Source organism: Acanthochromis polyacanthus, chromosome 11, assembly GCF_021347895.1.
Source record: "Acanthochromis polyacanthus isolate Apoly-LR-REF ecotype Palm Island chromosome 11, KAUST_Apoly_ChrSc, whole genome shotgun sequence".
NCBI classification, from domain to species: Eukaryota; Metazoa; Chordata; class Actinopteri; family Pomacentridae; genus Acanthochromis; species Acanthochromis polyacanthus.
This window is the reverse complement of record NC_067123.1, coordinates 39,333,847-39,354,284: the sequence shown is the minus strand read 5'-3', so window position 1 is coordinate 39,354,284 and position 20,438 is coordinate 39,333,847. Positions and strand designations below refer to the sequence as shown.

Here is a 20,438-nt window from a genome sequence, read left to right as displayed (position 1 = left end):
CGGAAATTGAGAGTTGTCTGATATCGGCATAGCGGTTATCGGCAAAAAAGCCAATATCAGACATCCCTACCTAAAAATGCAGTTCCTGAACACTTTGGCTTCCTGGGATGATTTAAGTGAACAAGAGTTTACATTTTCACTCCTGAACGAGAGGAAATTTTTAATGAAATTACCAAGAATCAAAGAATTCATTTCAAGCAGATTTATTTTTCATTATCATTGTGTGAAAATGTGCAAAATCTAGATAAGACCAGTAAATCTGCACTTTAGGTCCTGAAAGTGCTCATACTTTGTGTACTCTGCTTTCTGTAGCCGGTCACAGTGGAACAATGGTCTGTGACTGTCCGAGGCAGAATGACTCATTCTGCTTTTAGCCTGACAGCCAGAAATAAAACGAGGGTTCCTGCTGGAAGGTGACGTCCTCGCCTTGACATACGTCTGACATACTCTTCAATTTTGCAAAGGACACCATCCAAAATTCAACACTGCAGGTAAAAAAAAATAAAAATTTAAAATTCACATTGGCAGTCTAGACATCGCCATGACAACATAATGTCCTGAATGCTGCACATACTGAGAACCCCATATCTGCTAATGCAGCCCTTTTACTCTGATCACAGGGAAAAATGTTGACTCAGACTTGCAAATTTAAAGTTGTCTTTAGGGGGGGAGAGACGGGGGAGGATGTGGGAGGTTTTTTATTGGAGAAGATTACAAGAAAAAAAAGAGGGAGGGTAAAGAAGAATAGAGGGATGGGAATTAGAGAGAAAGGAAGAAACATAGAAAGAGTGAGAGGGAGGTAAGAAACCCAAGCAAGCATGGATGCTTTCCAAATAAAACTTGCCCGAGAGAGTGAAGTGATGGAGGGATGAGGAGAAGGAGGAGGGTGAAGTCTATGAGTCATGCTGAGAAATGAGGAGAAAGAATTCAAGCAGAGAAAATTTATGGGGGTATATGAGCTTCTGTAGGAATAAAAAACTTGAGCTGGATAGAAAGTAGGCGGAGGGGAGAAAGGAGGGATGAGGAGGAGGATGGAGGGTTATTAGTATTCTTGCTGGGAGAGGACAAAGGAGGGGGAGGAAGGAGGGAGAGACGGGTGGGACAAGGTGAGAAAAGCTGAAAAATAATGGGAGCTGACAAGAAGGAGAAATGTTGTGTATCTGCATATGTAGACAAACACAACTATTTATAGCTGCGTTTGTGTGAATGCAGCCGGCGTGCGTTTGTGTGAGAGGGACAGCAGGAACAGGGACGGCAGGAAGTGATGAAAGGCTCCTCGGTGGACGCTTCTCGCTAAATTGCCTTTTAGTCGCAAAGCAAAAAGAAGAGAACCTCGTGAAGACTATGAATGTGGCCTCTGTGCTGACTGTTCTTCGGTTGTTCTGCAGGCCAGATGTCCTCACAGAGACAGAAAAAAGGAGGAACATCAGCCATCATTCAGCTCCAGAGGTAAGCCCGGTGTTTTTCCAGTGAAAAGGCCAAAAACCAGCCATGTGTGAGTCTGATTGTAGCTGTCAGCTCCTCTGCTTCCTACTGTCAACTCTAAATCCTTCAAAAACACCTCACAAATCTGTGTTTTCATGCTGTTTTAAAAAGGTTCAACGTATAATTGAGGGACTTTTGAAGTCCATGGGATATATCTTACATACGTTTTTATTAAAAGTAAAAAAAAAATGATGTTTTTATGTTCATTCTGATCATGTTTTTACAAATTCCATCATTATTTTTTATGGAAACAAGGATTTATTAATAAAAAAATGACTGAATATCACTAAAATGTCAACTAAATAACCGTCCCAATTTAATAACAACTACCTTCTAATGAGCTAAATAAAAAAATGAGCTTAATCAGCAATTGTTTTGTCATTTTATGTATCAGTTTTGTCTTTTGTGTATCAATTTTGCCGTTTTGTGTCTCAGTTTTGTTGTTTTGTGTATCAGTTTTGTGATTTCATGTGTTATTTTTGTCATCTTGTGTCTTTGTTTTGTCGTATTCTGTATCAATTTTGCCGTTTTGTGTCTCAGTTTTGTTGTTTTGTGTCTCATTTTACGTTTTGTGTCTTGTTTTGTCATTTTGTGTCTCAGTTTTGTTGTTTTGTGTCTCAGTTTTGCTATTTTATGTCTCAGTTTTTTCATTTTCTGTCTCCTTTTTGTCATTTTGTGTCTCCTTTTTGTCATTTTGTGTATCAGGTTTGTTGTTTTGTGTCTCATTTTGTCATTTTGTGTCTCAGTTTTGTCGTTTTGTGTCTACTTTTTGTCATTTTCTGTCTACTTTTTGTCGTTTTGTGTCTCGTTTTTGTCATTTTATGTATGAGGTTTGTTGTTTTGTGTCTCGTTTTGTCATTTTGTGTCTAATTTTTTTCATTTTCTGTCTGCTTTTTGTCATTTTGTGTCTCATTTTTGTCATTTTATGTATCAGGTTTGTCGTTTTGTGTCTCGTTTTTGTCATTTTATGTATGAGGTTTGTTGTTTTGTGTCTTGTTTTATGTTTTGTGTCTCAGTTTGTGTCTCGTTTTACATTTTGTGTCTCAGTTTTGTTATTTTCTGTCTACTTTTTGTCGTTTTGTGTCTCATTTTTGTCATTTTCTGTCTACTTTTTGTCGTTTTGTGCCTCGTTTTTGTCATTTTATGTATCGGTTTTGACTAGCAACCAAGCAGATTCCCAGTTGTTTGGTTTTGTCTCTTTGTCTTTGGTTTGGACTCGCTGTCATCAGAATTCAAACAGCCGCCTCTGTTTGCTGTCTGCAGGCTTTAAGGTTAGCTTCAGGATTAGCATCAGGTTAGGGGCCGGTGGGTGTGTGGATGGAGGGGCGGTCACCACGAGGTGAAGGCAGCAGTGAGGCTGTCTGCTGGGTAATCCTGTCCTTGGCAGCCAGAGAGGAGGACTCACTCCTGAACTGCTCACCCTGACTGCTTAAAGAGGCTTCGGCTCGCTGAGTTTCCTCTGCAGGCCGGAGAAGCAGCTCCAGACACAATTCAGTCCTGTGGAAAACATCACAGCTATGTCTGATAGTGTCATATCAATAGCACTATACAAATAATTAGTTTTTTACTCCAGGGTGTGGTCAGAGCACCGTGACACCAGTGTTCATGACGAGGCTCATTATGATTATAACATCATCATCCATCATCGCATCATAACAAACCGTGTGATCGCATACAGTCAACTTCTCCTGTTCAGAGGCTTCAGCTCAGCTTCACACAAACACATGAGGCATCAACACTCGTCCCACCACCAGATACTCCAGCAGTGTGACATGAATAATGACGACGGCACAGACACACCAACACCCTCACACACAGGCATCCACAGTCCAGCGGCGGCTTATAGGCTTCACAGAGCTCACAGTAAATGCCAAAACGATTGATCCCACACTTGAGTCCGGCAGAATCAATGCTCTTTGTTTTCTACTCACAGTGTCGTCCTGCTGCTCAGCTCCCCGCTGCAGTGAAAAGACCTCTGAAGCCGCGTTCGTGCTGCTCGTCAGGCCTCCGAAACCAAAACACAACGGCTTCCGAGGGTCGAGTTCACCGGAGCAGAGAAGCAGAGCTGTGAAAGTCTGAGAGCATCCCGCTGATGACAGGAAAGAAAAGTCCTCTGTTCTCCACTTGGACTGTTTCTCCGTCGGTCATACAAAGCTTTAATCTACTGGAGGAGGAGTCTCTGGGCGTGTACGGTTTGTGTTTGTCGCCCAAAAGCTTTTAAACTTTGAATGTGGCACAGCTTGGGTCACGCTGCAGTGTTTTTAACTTCCATCTGTACAGGCGTGCATGAAATTGACCTGTCAGCATCGTTTGTGGAGACTGTGAGGCCGTCACCGTGGCGGTCCGTGTTTCTACCACCAGCTCCACCTTTCAAAGTTCATTTTCAGGTAAAATTAAAAAACTGAAGCCTTTCTACATCCAGCTGTGATATATTTCAAAGATCAGACATGTTTATCTTTCAAATGATTTTATTCCTGACTCGACTGTGGAGCTGTAAGATGCTGCTCCAGTGTCAATATTTCATATAAATTTAGCTTATTACTTCTGACACTCTACATCAGACATATTCAATTAAAACCCACTGAGGTCTACTTATTAAAATTTCCTTCAAGTAAAAGGTCCAAACTGAAGTCCAGTTTGTGTCTTACAGCCTTCCCCTTTGTCCACATTTTCATGGTTTCAGCAAGACTTGTTATTCATTTCCAATGCATGTACTGCCAGTTCTTTTACCGTATATATGTAAGTAGTCCCAGGCAAATAAATGTTAGGCCTTTATTATCCCCCGCCTCCACGAAGTGGAAAAGGGGGATATAGGTTTGGCCTCCGTCCGTCCGTCCGTCTGTCATGAAGGGGACAGCTTTTCTCAGAAACTATTACAGCTCGGATTACGAAATTTCGTGTGTAGCTTCACACCATGGACACCTTGATCAAGTTCGAAAATGAGACCTGTGCGATAATATTTAACAGAGTTATGGCCCTTTATCACTATTTTGGATATAGACTCATAGACATCACATGTGGCGGGGGATGTTGATGACCATGTCGTCTTGTTTCAGATTAAAGAAAACAGAAACCTCAGAATAAAATACATTTTAAAAAATGCAAACAGAGCCAAATAACCCTTTTTAAACCTTCTCAAATTAAAGAGGTCCCAGCCTGAAGAATTGATGCGTAATCCTAGCTTTGTAGTCTTCACAGGGATAATAGAGATTCGGTTGCACAAAGTGGACTACATCTAATAATTGTAAATATTTCTTTGTGTTTAAGTGTAAAACACAGAAATGTTGCTGTATGATGGATCTCCTTTAAGGACGACTTGGTGGCTGCAGGGAGACGGAGGTTTTTCTGTCTTTGTCTCTGAAGAATTCACCTTTTAGCATTAGATTAACCATCTCACCTGAAACCTAATAAACAGCTTCCACATTTCCCCTCGCCTTTTTAAGGTGTTTCTGGTCAAACTGATTCGGTGTTTTTGTTCGTTTCTAACTTAATTGACGCTGCTGTGACTCATTTCTAGAAACGTGAGACTTGAGGATCGTGTTTATCATCAGATAATCCATAATTTATGTGAAATTTTAAACTGAAAAAAATGCTTCTGGTGTCACCATCGGAAAAAAAAAATCAATGACACTACATTTTTTTGTTTGTTGACAATTTTGTTTCCCTTATTGGTTTGGGACACAAACATGGAACTCATATGTTTGTTTTTGGTTGCTTTGCTTTATTAAAATTTGCACATTTTCCTATTAAACAAAAACCGACCATGATTGATCAGTTTCTCAGCTGTTGACGCCTGAAACATTCTTTTCTTGTTTCTTATTTTATGCTAACTGATCCATGCGTCACCTTCAGCTCATGTCTGCCACAGCTTCTCCAAGGTAGCTTTTAGTTTTATGGGATGAAATCATTTTACAGGCAGTGATTCTGCTGGTTCTAAACACGCTGTACTTCCAGCATCACAGCAGACGTGGAAGCGTGGCTGTACTCCCACAGACTGCTCCTTTCTCCTCTGGTTTGTGTGCAGCAGAGCGGTGTGATGCTGAGAGGCCTCCTGCTGCTCTCTGGTCTGACTGATGCTGTGACTCTGAAATTAAAGCTGCAGACGGAGCATCATCAGCTCTGCTCCTCCTCACTGGGAGCAACAGAAAGGAAACGATGTGGCAGTAGTTGTCGGGCGACGTGAAGATCAGGAAAATACAAAAGAATGTTTGTGTGGCAACTTTTCAGAAGGGATCAGCTGATCTGCAGCAGAGGTCCTCGACTGTTTGGAGCAACACGAATGGAAAAAAGATGTTTGGACAAGAGAGAGTTCTGGCAGTCTGATCAGAGGCTTATCATGCTGCCACTGAGGAGCTTCAGCCATCTTCTGTTTGTATGATATTGGGTGGTTAGATGTTGATGGTAATTCTTCGTCACGCCTGTCTACATGAACCAGTTTTGTTTGTTTATTCCAGTCTTTCTTTTCTCTTCATTCCAGTTATTCCTTCTTCAACAGATCTGAAGATGTGAAGTCTTTTGGAAACCTGCAGATCAGACGGGATTCATCTTCACTGAGAGTTCTTTTATATGTGAGTCGTTCGTTGATTTTACTTCTGATTTTTACTGAAATGCAGCCAAGATGGGCGCCAGGTTCGCTTCAGATCAATGACAGTTTGTTTGTGAATTGATGCACAAAACCAAAGTGCAGTGAATCCTGCATTTGCGGCAAATTTTGTAGTCTTGTCTGTTTCAAAATGTAGTTATATTTCAGTTGATATTGTGCCCCAATAGATAAATAATTACCACAAGCTAAACTATATTATTCAAGCAGAGGAGGAGCCATAACAGTGACATCACTGAGCAGGTGGTCGTTTTTAGGTGTCGTGAGACTTTTGGGTGTTTTGAAGTACAGCTGTTGTGTGAGCAGTTGCTACAGGATGACAAACGGTAAGAACAAAGGTTTAGCACTGATCTAAAAACAACAGGAGCTTGCACACACTAAGAGTACATAACAAATGTGCATCCAAAAGTCCTCACAGGTTTCATTTCTTTGCAAAGAGCCTCAGAGCAGCTGTAGAGGTGATGAGTTCAATCCTCAGAGTGTCATTTTCTGCTTGATTTGACTCTTCATCTGTGGACTCCGGCTCCAGTAAATATGGCCGAGCATCAAACTGACATGACCTGCAGACGTGCTCATGCCGGTTCATGAGGTAACCCGAGACAAAGGGACAGAGGAGAGGGGTGAAGATTTACAAAAGTTAAAAAAAAGACTCACTTTTTGTCAATTTGTGTCTCATTTTGTGCCTCGTTTTTGTTGTTTTGTCTCATTTTTGTTGCTTTATGTCTCGTTTTTGTCGTCTTGCGTGTTGTTTATGTTAGTTTGTGTCTTGTTTTTGTTGTTTTGTGTGTTGTTTATGTTAGTTTGTGTCTTGTTTTTGTCTTTTTGTGTGTCGTTTGTTAGTTTGCGTCTTGTTTTTGTCTTTGTGTGTCTCGTTTATGTTAGTTTGTGTCTTGTTTTTGTCTTTTTGTGTGTCCTTTGTTAGTTTGTGTCTTGTTTTTGTCTTTTTGTGTGTCATTTAAGTTAGTTTGTGTCTTGTTTTTGTCTTTTTGTGTGTCCTTTATGTTAGTTTGTGTCTTGTTTTTGTCTTTTTGTGTGTCGTTTGTTAGTTTGTGTCTTGTTTTTGTCTTTTTGTGTGTCCTTTATGTTAGTTTGTGTCTTGTTTTGTCTTTTTGTGTGTCGTTTGTTAGTTTGTGTCTTGTTTTTGTCTTTTTGTGTGTCCTTTATGTTAGTTTGTGTCTTGTTTTTGTCTTTTTGTGTGTCGTTTGTTAGTTTGTGTCTTGTTTTTGTCTTTTTGTGTGTCATTTATGTTAGTTTGTGTTTTGTTTTTGTCTTTTTGTGTCCTTTATGTTAGTTTGTGTTTTGTTTTTGTCGTTTTGTGTCCTTTATGTTAGTTTGTGTCTTGTTTTGTCATTTTGTGTCCTTTATGTTAGTTTGTGTTTTGTTTTTGTCTTTTTGTGTGTCCTTTATGTTAGTTTGTGTCTTGTTTTGTCATTTTGTGTGTCATTTATGTTAGTTTTTATCTTGTTTTTGTCTTTTTGTGTGTCGTTTATGTTAGTTTGTGTCTTGTTTTTGTCTTTTTATGTGTCATTTAAGTTAGTTTGTGTCTTGTTTTTGTCTTTTTGTGTGTCGTTTATGTTAGTTTGTGTCTTGTTTTTGTCTTTTTGTGTGTCATTTGTTAGTTTGCGTCTTGTTTTTGTCTTTGTGTGTCTCGTTTATGTTAGTTTGTGTCTTGTTTTTGTCTTTTTGTGTCCTTTATGTTAGTTTGTGTTTTGTTTTTGTCGTTTTGTGTCCTTTATGTTAGTTTGTGTCTTGTTTTGTCATTTTGTGTGTCATTTATGTTAGTTTTTATCTTGTTTTTGTCTTTTTGTGTGTCATTTATGTTAGTTTTTATCTTGTTTTTGTCTTTTTATGTGTCATTTAAGTTAGTTTGTGTCTTGTTTTTGTCTTTTTGTGTGTCGTTTATGTTAGTTTGTGTCTTGTTTTTGTCTTTTTGTGTGTCATTTGTTAGTTTGCGTCTTGTTTTTGTCTTTGTGTGTCTCGTTTATGTTAGTTTGTGTCTTGTTTTTGTCTTTTTGTGTGTCGTTTGTTAGTTTGTGTCTTGTTTTGTCTTTTTATGTGTCATTTAAGTTAGTTTGTGTCTTGTTTTGTCTTTTTGTGTGTCCTTTATGTTAGTTTGTGTCTTGTTTTTGTCTTTTTGTGTGTCGTTTGTTAGTTTGTGTCTTGTTTTTGTCTTTTTGTGTGTCATTTATGTTAGTTTGTGTTTTGTTTTTGTCTTTTTGTGTCCTTTATGTTAGTTTGTGTTTTGTTTTTGTCGTTTTGTGTCCTTTATGTTAGTTTGTGTCTTGTTTTGTCATTTTGTGTGTCATTTATGTTAGTTTTTATCTTGTTTTTGTCTTTTTGTGTGTCGTTTATGTTAGTTTGTGTCTTGTTTTTGTCTTTTTGTGTGTCATTTATGTTAGTTTGTGTCTTGTTTTTGTCTGTGTGTCATTTATGTTAGTTTGTGTCTTGTTTTTGTTGTCTTGTGTGTCGTTTATGTTAGTTTGTGTCTTGTTTTTGTCTTTTTGTGTGTCATTTGTTAGTTTGCGTCTTGTTTTTGTCTTTGTGTGTCTCGTTTATGTTAGTTTGTGTCTTGTTTTTGTCTTTTTGTGTGTCGTTTGTTAGTTTGTGTCTTGTTTTTGTCTTTTTATGTGTCATTTAAGTTAGTTTGTGTCTTGTTTTTGTCTTTTTGTGTGTCCTTTATGTTAGTTTGTGTCTTGTTTTTGTCTTTTTGTGTGTCGTTTGTTAGTTTGTGTCTTGTTTTTGTCTTTTTGTGTGTCCTTTATGTTAGTTTGTGTCTTGTTTTTGTCTTTTTGTGTGTCGTTTGTTAGTTTGTGTCTTGTTTTTGTCTTTTTGTGTGTCATTTATGTTAGTTTGTGTTTTGTTTTTGTCTTTTTGTGTCCTTTATGTTAGTTTGTGTTTTGTTTTTGTCGTTTTGTGTCCTTTATGTTAGTTTGTGTCTTGTTTTGTCATTTTGTATGTCATTTATGTTAGTTTTTATCTTGTTTTTGTCTTTTTGTGTGTCGTTTATGTTAGTTTGTGTCTTGTTTTTGTCTTTTTGTGTGTCATTTATGTTAGTTTGTGTCTTGTTTTTTGTCTGTGTGTCATTTATGTTAGTTTGTGTCTTGTTTTTGTTGTCTTGTGTGTCGTTTATGTTAGTTTGTGTCTCGTTTTTGTCTTTTTGGGTGTATGCATACATATGCATAACAAATATTGGTGATATGATGTTTAAGAGCCTCGACCACATGTATAAGCACACGTGTAAACATTCATACGAGGCCAGACGTTCAATCTAAGCAGCAGCTCATCATTCAGTCTAGTAGGAGCTAATGTTTGAAGAGTGAATCCTGTTGCACCTTTTCACTATTTTATTGAGGCGACTTGTTTGATCCGACAGAAACCCAGTGAGGAGATGTCACGGTGAGCCTCGTGGTAAAAACCAGCTGTGTGATAAGAGTGTCGTGTTTTTACGCTCGTTGATGCTTTGTTTTAGTTTTCTGCTTGCCAACACATGCGAGCCAGCAGGGCCATACGTCACACAGATCACACGCGCCGATGCACAGCTGATGACACGGTATGATGGGATATTATTTCACCTACATGGGGGACGGAACAATGATTCATTTTCATATTACGCTGTGCACAGCTGCCACTGCCATAGGTTCCATTTGGCAGAAGGTGTCCGTGTTACATGGCTAGATTGTTCTTCACAGACTTTAACTTTTACTTACATACATGTGAATCTAGACACGCATGACCCGGTTCATTTCCACCTGCTCTATTGATTGTGTTCGTTCATATACGTATGCATGAATTCTGGAGGCTCAGATGATGCCTGTGTTTCTATGTTGTAATGAGGAGGGTCTTGAGTAAATTAATATTTATATTATTTATCAGATGTTCACTTTCCTTAATGTGTGGATTTTGTGGATTTTTTACATTGCAATTGAAGCTTTATTTATTTACATGTTTTTTGAGAATGCAGTTTTAAACATTTATATCCCGTTCATTTTAAATAATTCTGGGACATATTTATGACTCTTAATGGTCTGTATGTGACTAAAAATTGTCATTTGGTGGGATTATGTTTTGTAATTCATGCCTTCCTCCAGTGTTTTGGGGAATGTTGGTTTGCTGCATCTTTCCAGCCACTTCCTGTTGAAGATGCCTGCTCTTTGTGCCAAATTGTTTGCCTGATGAAAGTCGAGCACCAGAGCGTTGCACATTAATGTCATTTTGCCAGTTAGACTCTGCAGGAGTCTGTTAGAAACTCTTCGGTTAATCTGTCGTTGCATCAACTGTTAAGTTTCTAGAAAATCAAAGAGCCTCAAACATGTAAACAAACTAACATGTGATGTAAAAATTCTTTTTTGGGGGGTGGAAAACTGCAGGAAGGGTGTGCTAGTGAGTGCTAATGAGAAATACACCAGATACTAATAACCCTAAATTACTCTTTAAATTCATGAATGAAGATATTTTTCAACTTTCTACTGCAGAGACCTTGTAATTTAGTTTTTTTGTCTTTAATTTAACTTTTAAAACCTTCTGTTCTTTAAACAAGTCACAAAGCCCCGAGTACCAGAAGAATATTTAAAGTTTTTGTAGGTATTATTATTATTTTTCAAGAAATGAATAAAGACTACATAAATACTGCTCTGGTATTAGACTCTAGAGGCTACATTATATTGTATGAAACCCAGTGGGCTTAAGAACAGATAAAACAAACAAACATGTGAAATACAAGCTCCCAAAAAAGCCAAAAGCGTCCACTTATTATGTACAGCTATTAAAACTTATGCATATTCAGTTGGAATCGTGAATTTCTCCGGCACTGGTGTAAATAAACCGTCTTTGGCATCACAATGAGGAGCTTTTCTGTCTGTTTTTTTGCTCATTTGAAATCATTCATGAGCACAGGATGGAATTAAATAACGTAAGCTCAAAAAATGTCGTCTGCTGAAGTGTAGTCAGACAGAATTAAGGAACAAACTGGTTGATGAGTCAGTGAAGAGACAGATTAATGAAAGAAGAAAGGATGACGGGGAGCTGACATTAGTTTAGAAGTTCGATCTTCCCTAATTGTCCAGGAAGGATTTTTTTAGTTTTAAGATTACTTAAAAGTCAATTATGCTCTTGTTTATGTGACTAAACAATTCCTTAAATGCCATTCTGTAATTTTCTGAATGTCACACTGATTCAAATGCGCCCTTTTTTCAGTGTGTGCTAATAAACAACTGGCTGAATGAATTATGAATGAAAAATCCCACACAGCAGCATCCCTTCCATCTCATTTACCTCTCCTCACCTGGTTTCCTGCCAGTTATCCCAGCATCCTCTCCGCAGAGCTGATTAGAGGCCCCTTTCCTGTAGCAGAGGACAAGACAAGGACGACACGCTCCCCGTCTGCCAGCAGAGCTCTTAGATTCAGCCGGTCTGGCCGAGGCGGAGGCTGCAGCGCGATGAAGACGGATGGTCCAATCCTGCGGGGGAAAGGTGGGTTGAAATGGCGGCCTGCGAGGTGGCCGTCACACAGGACTCCGTTTGATGAGATAATCACGAATGCAGCCGTTATTTCGTTGTTTTCCCTTCGTGTTTGCACAAAGCGTGTTTGTTTGGCCTTTAGAGTCCTCGTGAAGATGAGATTCAAACGTCATCGGCAGCAAATAACAGCAAAGAGGCCTCTGAAAATTCAGGTTTTGGTCTTTTGTCCTCAAGTAAACAGCAGCAGTTTATCTAAAGTTACCTCAGGAGATTGTGTCACGGTGGAATGAAAGAGATTTTTTCCTTTAAGGTTCTATTCCAGTCTTTTTGTGTTAGCAGTGGCTGGCATGACTGGAATTGCTGTTATTGATGGACCAAATCTTCTGTTCGCCTCATCTCTAAAGTGCTTTGTGGTGTTGTCCAGCTTTTCATGCAACAAAATGTACCTTTTTGGTTCACTCTTACAGCTTTCATTGTGTTGTTTAGAAAGCCTCTGATGACCTGCAAACAAAAGGCAAACACAGTTAGGACTGCAGCTGGTGAATACAGTGAAGCACTTAGCAGCTCAGGAGGCAGTGGAGACCAAAAACAGAGTAAAAAGAGGAGGAATATTAGAGTAGCAGTCATCAGGAGGATAAAGACACACCTCCAAAGTAATGATCATGCTGTGCAGTAACATCTGGATGTACAAATAAGCAACTGTTTGCTAACAGTTCATTTAGACCAGAAAGTCAATAGTTTGCTCAGTTTCATGATTGACAGCTTTAAAAAAAAAAGTGAGGATTTTTTTGGAGGCTTCCCCAGTCAGAAGTTAGCTTTATACTCGAATAGTTCAAACATGTTAACACAGTTTAATTCAGTGCAACACACTGCTTATTATTGCACATTTACAATCAATTACATTTCAAACTTCACCTCGTGGTTTTCATGAGTCAACAGAGCCACCTCAGGTGTTTTCTTTACCTCCGGGGTGTGAAACTCACTTTAATATAGGCGCCACATTCAGCCAAGTTTGATTTCAAGTGTGCCATTCCAGTTAATTTACAGCATAACCTATAAATAACCACAACTCCAATTTTCCCCCCTCTTTATTTCAGTGCAAAACCCCCCACAAAATTACATTCTGAAAGGGTTAGGGTTAGGGCAAGGCTTGGATGTGCGTCTGCAGAAGGTGACGGCAGGTTAGGGCTGAGGCAGGCGCTTTAGCAGTCAGAGATGGCGTGCACCGTCGGAGGTAACCAGTAGACTCGTCCAGACGGGGGAAAGCCGACATGCAGGCAGATGATCCCAGAGATTTGAGGGTTTTATGAACGGGCGACAGTCCAAATAGTTGCATTCTCGATCTGGCGTTGAATGAAGAGTAGAGTCAGGTATACATTGGTGAGAGTTGGGATCTGATTGGCTCTGTAGCACCTGCTGCTGCTTCTGCTGGTTGCACTGATGAAGATCTCCCTCACCTGCCGCTGCTGCCTCATGTCACACATTCCTACAAAGGAAATAAAAACAAAGGGGATAGGAGGGGCTCTATACAGAGCCTCCAGAGGCAGACTGAACACACATCTAAGGAACTTTTTTTTTTTTTTTTGCCAAAACATTATGAACAGTCTAAAATTTCTTCAGGAAAATAAGGGCAATTTCAACAATGCCATGCCTCAATTTATCATTTCCACATTACAACTTCCAGATCACAGATTGTCTACAAAGGAACAAAACATTTAGTCACCTAGAACTAAATGATATAAGACTTTATGTTATGATCAAAATGACAAAAGTCAGACAAAAAAACAACAAAAACAAGACAAAATATTACCAAAATGAGACACAAAAAGACAAAAACAAGAAGCAAAATGACAAAAAAATGGACAAACGACACAAGCGAGACAAAAAATAACAAAAGCGATGCAAGTGAGACAAAAAGGAAACGCAAAACGACAAAAATGAGAAACAAAAACTTGAGACACGCAACAAAAGTCAGACAAAAAACAAGACAAAAATGAGACACAAAACGTCAAGAACAAAATGACAAAGAAATTTATGAATGACACAGGCGAGCTAATAAAAAGAACGACAAAAACGAGACACGAAATGACAAATAGAACAATGAGCAATATGGTAATTCACTTTATGATCAAAACAAGTTGTCACGGTCTAGAAATGATTTAATTTTGTAGTTTTATTAATTTACAATCTGCAGTTAATGTCTTCTCTGTAATTTTTACACTTTGAGGGCCGGATTGGACCCTCTGGAGGACCACTTTTGGACCACGGGCCTCATGTTGGACACCCCTGATTTACCTGAACTCCAACACTTGGGTCATATGACTGGTTTTGTTCTGGGCTTAAATCCTATTATTATTTTTTATCCTGTTTGCTTCCACTAACAAAAAACAATAAAGAAATAAATGAAACAATAATTCAACCTTCTGAATCGTAAAACCTGGCGGTGGGTTTGAAAAGCATGTTATCATTTAAAAATCAGCAAAATGACACCATTTATCAGCCACAAACTGCAAGAACAGAATCATCCGACCGTCTGACGGTCCTTGAACTAATCATCTGTGATTCGCTGTTCCGTTAGAAAAATAACCAGATATAAGCTTTAAAACAGAGAAAAATGATCAAAACTCACTTATATGTAACACGCCTGATTTAAAGGTTTGCCAAAACGAATTAATTAAATTCTGACAGGTGTAACAATTTTGCTATTAGACAGATGTGTCACACTGCACAGAAGACACTGAGTTCTCTACTGTGAGACTTTATGTTACAGTGAAAAAATAAAAATAAGCCCACAGGAAATAAAAATGTGACGGGAGCAAGAAAAACCCAGAAAATCAAACAGTTAGTAAAAACACACACAAAAAAGATGAGCCAGATGTAAAACTAAAAAATATCTATGTATAACGTGGAAGTTTTTGTAGCATAATTGACAGGTATCATAGTTGATATTTTTTGCTGTTTTGGGGGAAATAACTGACTTCAAAAGTCCCTCAGTTATGTGTTGACCTGTGACTCTGCACATGAAAACAAAGTCAGTGAATGCAACAGATGTTTAAGCCAAAAACAAAAACCGTAGCAGACACAAACTGATGTTGTCTTATTATTTTTTTTCCCTAAAGGTCAAGGAGGAGGTTCAGCAGGTTGTTCCTGTTGGCACTAGAGGGCGCCACATAGCAGGTAAACAGCACGATCCGCTCATTTGTTTTAATTGCAATGTGTCACTGCTGTTTGTGAGAGTTTGTAGCTTCTACCCTGAAAGCAGAGTTCACGTTTCCTCTCCTCTCTCTGTCTTCTTTCTCTTCGCCTGGCTCTGCATCGATCGGTCTCCTCCCTGAGCCTCCTCCTGCCCTCATTTTCACTCCTTCATTTGTTATCCTCAAGGTTAGGAGATCAGATCATCTGGCTTCATTCTTGCAGCGTTAGTTTGTCTGATAAATATCGAAATACTGAAGAGGACACGATGCAGTCAGTTTTGTTTTGTTATTTCTAGGAGAACAGAGTGGTAGTTTAATCATTTAGATAACTGATCATGTAAGGCTGGGAGTTTTTGCCAACTGAGCAAAAGCTTGTAAAAAAGCTGTATTTTTCTTACAGATAAGATATCATATATTCATGTACTCAGTTGTAATTTAGATTTATCTGAAATGTTATCATTCCATTATCATATTTTGTTTGTTTTAGGACTCCAGACCGTCACACTGCACCTCAGATGTGAAGTTTTTTCATCCGTCTGGTCAGTTAAAACCTGCACCGTGTCGTGTGCTTTGTCTGATGATAATTATGTTTCTTTTTGTGGTATTATGTTTTCATAATAACCAACCAGTTCTACTTGTGTTTGTCCCAAAAACCCTGAAACCTAAAACATTTCCTGAGCAGCTGAGGAGCTTTGTTCCCAAGTAAAGAGCTGCTGGTTCTGAGTTAAAATCCACAGGATGATCGCAGCAAATCATGCATGTAAGTGTAGCGTCACTCAGCTGCGTGTCTTATCCCACTTTAAGGATAAACCCTCCAAAATCCCACTTTATTGGAGATGTGAGACGCTGGCGTGGAGTGTTTGTGGTGGTGGCATCTCAGCAGGTTTCATCGCCCGCTCCCGTCATCCAGACTCAGATCTGCCTCTTGACCTTTGCGCCACGTCTTCCTTTTCTTACACTCACTCTCTAATGAAAAGGAAACGCTATAAATGTCATCAGCTTAAGACGAAATTATAAAAGGTCGCCCCCATAAACAGTTTGAGCCTCCTGTGGCGGCTCAATCATTCCCTGGAGAAACAGAAGTGAGTGCACCTCTGTGCAAAATCACTTAAATGTCAAATGATTCCACCTCTCAGTAATTACATTATTTCTAAGTTAAACGGTGCAACAATCCAAAGCATTCACTTTAGAAAATATAGGATCCAAAGTAGAAACTCAGTGATACTAAACTGAACACACCTTTAATTTCCAGTCTGCTCATTTGAACTCCAGAACTTCCTCCCAGTCTCAGCTGTTTCTCTGCGTGTCTTCATCATGGCTCCACATGGGGAAAAAAATTACCAGAAGAATTGAAAAAGCCGATGATGAGATTTCACAACGATGGAAAGGGATACAGTTGGAGTAAGCCACTAAAAAAATACAATTTCAGCAGTAATCGAGGTATAAAACGAGTCCTAGGACCACTAATCAGGGCTGCAGGGGTCATCCTCCCAAAATCTGATTTGTTTTTTCTCTGAAAGAACAAAACAAACAAACAATAACAATCCAAAAGCACTAATAAGAACATTGTTAAGCACCAGCCCGATAAGCAGTATGGGTAAAAGTATATTTGAAATCAATAGTCTGGCTGCTAGAGAACCAAAGAATTATCATAAAACTATAGAAAATGTCAATATAATAAAAATTGAATAGTTTTACACATTTAAATATTAATTGGAAAAAGTTTCTAGACCCAGTTTGACATGATCTTGTGTGTATTTTTTGGCTTTTTATGTGTAATGATGTCAGGCTGGCTGCTGACAGCTCTGGCTACTGCCTCCTCCCCTTTTTCCTTTTTAGGTGTCTGCACCTTGTGGCTCGTTTGTAATCAGCTGCTGGATTTGGAGCACGTGAGGTCTCAGCCAATCAGCTTCACCTCCTCTGCTACAAGAACAGACGCCACTCGTTGCTCCATGCTGGATGGTGAAACCACCTGTAACAATCTCTCATGCCTATAGCCATTGGTCTAGTTTAATGTGTGCTTCTAGTAATTCTGGCCTCTTCTCTGCTACAGTCCCTGTTCCACCTGCACCTACCGTACTCCATCTGGGCTTCCTCCATTCCTCACCTGGATCTTTCCACGGCCACCTGGAAAGCCACCTACCGTCTCCATTGTTCCGTCCAGCGTTCACAACCATCGACCCCCACCGCTGCAACCCCTCCCCGGACTCTCACTCCAGCCAAAGCCCAGTCTGAGCATCTTTGAGTTCTTTGAAGCTTTCGTTGTAGCTAAGTTAATTCCTAGCAAGTTGATTTTGTTTCGTTATCTCTCCTTCTAGAGTTTGTAGTAACAAGCCAGAGGCTTCTCTTTCAGTTAATTTACCAGCCTTGTTTTTGTGTATTTAGTTTAGCCCCAGTTCTTGCCTGGGTGTTACACACCGTGAGTTCTGGTCACCGGTTAGTCTTCTCAGCCACTAGTAGCAGTAGAGTGCAGACTTACTTTCTTCTTGTTTTTGCCTGTTAGCCTTCCGCCTGCGAGCTAATTCTTTTTTCGACATTGTACCTTGGCAATAAAGCCTCTTAAACTTAACACGCTGCATGCCAGTCCATTCTCTGCACCTGAGCTCTCATTCCAAATCCGGACAAATGATGAATATTTTTATGTGTAAAACAGTTAAATGACCTACAAACATGGTTGATTAATGCTAAAATGCTGTTTATATTTGGGTTTTACTGGAGAATTTTGTGTTAATAAAACCCTACAAAGAATTTTGCAGTGCCGTTATTGAACAAGTAACTCCATTTTAAATTTTGAGAATTTCAGATTATGTCCAGTGTAATGCTACTGTATACTTTAAACACAGCTGCAGCAGTAATCAGGAAGTAGAGAAGGAAAAACAGTAGCACCAATCAGGGCTGCAGTCCTCCTGAAATGACTCCACTCCTCTTAACATCAGCTTCCTGCTAGCCTTTGAGCAAAAAACTGCAGGATGAGACTTTGCTAAAGAACATGAAAAGAAGCCTGATGAACATCGGGAGCACATTCTGTAATCGGATGAGATGGAGATGAATTTATTCAGCTCGGTTGTGGTCCAGCATGTTCAGCGTGAACCTGACCAGGGCTACCACAGTGGATGCATAGTCCTGACAGTGAAGCACGGTGGAGGGAGAATGTGGTGATAGCAGGCTGCAGGAGAGCCAAGGAGACGATATTTATAGACGACTCCATGAATGTCTGTGGGTTTACCAGAATAGTGGCTGTGGAGACGTCTCCAGTCTGCAGAAGAGGAATATTCCAGCATGATAAGAATCCAGAGCACACGGCTAAAGTCGAGTTTGTTGCTGTTGCCTGACTTGAATCCGATAGAACACCTGTGGGGTATTTTAAAGAGAAAGACGGAGCAGCACAGCCCAACCACTGATATTTACAGTTTTATAGCTTTAGTACACGATGAAGGTGGTTAAGGCAGCTTCATACATTTACTTTGTGATTTTCTTTCTGTTTTTCAGGGAATCTTCCAGCTTCTTAGCCTTTTACCTGTCTGGATTTCCTGTTGCTGGAGTCTTGCATGCCTGCTGCTTTCTGTGCGTGCGTGCGTGCGTGTGTCTGCCAGGTGTCAGCCAGTTTTTTTGACCTCAGACCTAAACTTAGCCGGCTGCCTTTTCCACACCAGCTGACCTGTTAACCTGAGCTTTGACACAGATGAGCGTAAAGGTTATCTCCTGACCTTCTCAACACTTTGACAGAGAACTGAACATCTTGAGTGTGTATATTTATTGCCAACAATTCAGAAAGCATTTTCACCATCATCGAGTTTGCCCATTTGTTCTTGTCTTTTAATCCAAGATGAACACAGAGCCCATAAAGTACGCTGAATGTCCAATTCTACACTGTAAAACAAAACAGTGGTAGTATTCTGGGGAACCACAGAAATACTGTGAAATAATGGGAAATTGTTTAGTAAATCTCGTAGAAATACAGCAGTTTTTACATGCATTGGATTAAAGTTTGTAGTTATGATTTTACAAGAGATCATATGTGTGTTCTAAGGCTTTTTAACATTGATTGAAGAATATTTCTGGTCTGTTTTCCATCAGTCAGTTTGTCCTCTTGGTCAGCAGTAACAGCTAGCTAAATATCTAGCTTCTACTGCTGAGAAAAAGCTAACATTAGCAGTAACAGCAAGCTAAATATCTAGTTTCTACTGCTGAGAAAAAGCTAATGTTAGCAGTAACAGCTAGCTAAACATCTAGCTTCTACTGCTGAGAAAAAGCTAACGTTAGCAGTAACAGCTAGCTAAATATCTAGCTTCTACTGCTGAGAAAAAGCTAACATTAGCATGGATTAGCAACCCTGTTACTGTGATTAGAGTAGGGTTAGCAAACAACACAGAAAACATGGAATAAAAATGCTACCATGGATGTGTAAGCTGAGCCAATCAAGCCTTTTATAGTTTATTAGCTATTACTGATCAATATAGAGCAGAAAACTGTAAATGAGAAGGGTAATTGTTCAAAAATTTTGCCGCCTAAATGTCCTCCAGTTCTGTAATGACCCATGTGGCTGAGAAAGAACGAAGGGTTAAAAAACTACATTTAAACCACAGATTATTTGGTTTATTTATAAAAATATTTCATTTTTTTCATGTGATCTGTGTGAATATGGTTGGATTTTAGTGACCTTTATCTCATCATTTTCTATCAGTAGACCACTAATGCAGGGAAATGTTGCTGCTCCCATCTTAAAAAGGTGAGATTTCATCCCAAATATGAGCATTTAGAGGTGATTTTAGAATGGACAAGTCAAGAAATGTGTCCAGTTATCAGTGAATAATGCAGAATGTTACAAACAGGTCACTTTCTATGAGAGGAATGTTCAGATATATTAAAAGGCATGTCTATGTGGAGGGGAAACGAAACTAGAAAGCAGCTTTAAGAAGAGAAAGCAGAACAGCCTCCGGTCAGGAAGGAGCTCCGACTTCTTCTGGAACAGTCGTGAAATGGTGAGTGAATTTTAGACCGTGTTTATACAGTCTGAGCAGCAGAAAGACAAATATCAGACAGGAGCAAGCGAGACTTGAATTATTAACCAGCTGTCCAACCACTGGGGTTGTCATAGCAACCAGGTTCCCATATTTTCTGATAAGGCATGGCCGTGATGGATCAGGGGGGGATTATCAGTGTGGCTGGAGAGCACGCCTGACCAGAGACAAAGCATCCATCACACCCAGTCTTACACAAACCGACAGTATGTACACTGTTGCACCACAACATGCATGCACACACACAAAGAAACCACATTTATCTTATCTTGGTACCGCCTCCGTGGGCTGTCGAGCTTTTACTCAGGTATTCAGACCAACCTTCAGTCACATCTTGTTTTCCAGACGCTCACGCTGTCCCGGACGGCATTAACCTCCCGGGTATCTCTGACCCCGGCCGGCGATGCCCGGCTCACCGTGTCGTCTCACCAAATGTCACACCCTTTGACATATTGAGACTATATGAAGAGAGCTCCGAGCAGGAGCAGTTTGGACGTCATATTTATAGTCTGACCTTTACTTCACCCTCCACTGAGTGTCTGACAGGACTCTATGTTCATTGGCCTTCAGGGTTTGAAGGTTCTGGTGCATTGTGAGAAGTGAAAAGCTGCATTTACACCTGGTTTAACATGTGATCTGGACAGCGTCGACTTTTAGAGTAGCATGGATGTTTTTTCTTCA

The 20,438-nt window shown here is 39.6% G+C and overlaps 1 long non-coding RNA gene across 7 annotated transcripts; it reads left to right on the top strand.

The window, feature by feature from the left end:
- Nucleotides 1-1,105: 1,105 nt before the first annotated feature.
- LOC110963178 (uncharacterized) lies at nt 1,106-17,484 on the top strand. 7 transcript variants are annotated; one of them, XR_007945030.1, is made up of 8 exons: nt 5,285-5,857; nt 5,963-6,053; nt 11,382-11,554; nt 14,662-14,719; nt 15,224-15,275; nt 15,419-15,496; nt 16,576-16,698; nt 16,790-17,484. It is a non-coding gene; the product is annotated as an uncharacterized LOC110963178 (long non-coding RNA). The 7 variants fall into 7 exon arrangements; XR_007945028.1 differs by lacking the exon at nt 15,419-15,496 and having other exon boundaries at nt 5,290-5,857; XR_002596493.2 differs by lacking the exon at nt 5,285-5,857 and adding an exon at nt 1,106-1,449 and having other exon boundaries at nt 15,224-16,698.
- The last annotated feature ends 2,954 nt before the right edge of the window (nt 17,485-20,438 follow it).